General features: G+C 36.4%; 1 pseudogene; it reads right to left on the bottom strand.

Annotated features, from left to right (window-relative positions):
* Positions 1-499: 499 nt before the first annotated feature.
* LOC135567629 (trace amine-associated receptor 6-like) lies at positions 500-1,651 on the bottom strand (annotated as a pseudogene).
* Positions 1,652-1,876: the final 225 nt, after the last annotated feature.

The following is a 1,876-nucleotide window of genomic DNA, read 5'->3' as shown; positions in this document are numbered from 1 at the left end:
ATGCCTTACAAATGGTTCATTACTGAATGTTATTATAAAGTGTTACACATAATTGCATTTTCAAATATTTTAAAATCAACTACTTATACAATACACCACTGAGATAGACTTGGAGGTTAACTGAAGCAGTATTGTACATTTCAACTTAACAACACAGGATGAAGACGTGTCACAATTGAGCCACTAGAGGGAGATGTTAAACAACATATAGAATGACTCATGTTGTCCTGGGAATGTACTTTTAGAATACTTACATACTATGTATCATTAAATAACAAGGAACAACCACAGCCTTAGGTGTTTGTAGTATACAATCCACAATGACTACAATGTATTTTATAAAACAAGCTTATGTCTTTATCCCTCCTCCAAGTCATTCCATTCCAATTCAGACAAATCATTCTGTATCAACACCACATGTATCTATGATGACAACACTGAGATAAGTAATGTCAGTGTATTGTTTCATGAAAAAATAATTACAACAATTGTATTACAAAACTATATCAAACATATGTTGGCCTACCGAGGGAATACAATTATAGGAACTATGAACACCTTCATTTCAGATTTAAAATACGTTTAGCTGTCACTTTGAACCATGGATAAAAGAAAGCATAAATTATTGGATTAATTAAGGAATTAACAAGTGGCAGAAAACTGATGAAATATGCTAAGAAATTTTCAAATAAAATAGAAAAAAAGAGAAAACAAATAGAGATGGAATCCAACAAATGAAATAGTTGACAACAACAATAGCTAGAGTTTTTGCTGCTTTTCTCTCAGACTTACTTGCATGTACAGTTTTAACACCAGACACACTGGCAGCCTCTTTTGAAAATACCTTTCTGGCCTGTGATCTGGCCACCACAAAGATTTTCAAATAAAGTGTTATAATAATAGAGCACGGGACAACCGTTGTACTTACAAGGTCAATGATATTAACCCAGGTTATCCCTTCAACAATAAAACATTCTGTCAAGCACCTACTCAGTACCTGTACATTTACAACTCTTTTTATAATAACAGCATCGTATATGATACAACAACACCAGGTAATGGATATACAACAGATAGTTCTTGTTGTTGTTATTTTAGAGTGATACGATAAGGGATCACACACAGCAACATAGCGGTCAATAGATATCAAGACCAAACTGCCCAGAGATAAAGAAGTACATAAAAAGCCATATATAAATGAAACACACAGAAATATTCCCCAAATCCCCAGCATGATTCCATTATTGCTACAGTCGTTACTGGTATCACAATCAGTCCCACCAGGAGATCTGACACAGCCAGAGAGAGGATGAGCAGGTTGGTTGGAGTGTGGAGCTGCTTGAAGTGAGAGATGGAGATGATCACCAGTAGGTTCAAAAATACTGTAACTGCTGAAATCAATGAGAAGAAGATGTACAGTGTTATGTAGATAGATGTCGATAGCGAAGCCTTTCTGGAAGAATAATTTCCGTCTTGAAAACCGTTTATAACATCTTCATGTTTCTCCATTTGTAATAAAAGTTAAAAATGCTGAGGTCCTGCTCCTGCTTGGTCCTGTGTGCGACCCTGTCAGGTCCGTCTTCTGACAAACTCTGAACTCTGCCTCTCTATTTATCCCTGAGTTACTGACAGAAACTCCCCTCCTCCGGAGTCTCTTTGCACACACACGCACGCACACACACACACACACACACACACACACGAAAAAACGGTTAGATTAACATATCATGCATGAAAACATGATGTAATGTGTGACAGGATTGGATGTTGTTGTGCCCACCAAGCCTGTCCTTAAGTCTTACTGATAGTCAGAGATGATAGAAAAGGTACATTTCCTCAACTGAGCATTTTAATATGGAAAATATAGTATTGGTGA

Source organism: Oncorhynchus nerka, unplaced genomic scaffold (genome assembly GCF_034236695.1).
Source record: "Oncorhynchus nerka isolate Pitt River unplaced genomic scaffold, Oner_Uvic_2.0 unplaced_scaffold_1916, whole genome shotgun sequence".
Lineage (NCBI taxonomy): Eukaryota > Metazoa > Chordata > Actinopteri > Salmoniformes > Salmonidae > Oncorhynchus > Oncorhynchus nerka.
The sequence above is the reverse complement of the archived record's forward strand: the minus strand, read 5'-3'. Positions and strand labels throughout refer to the sequence as shown.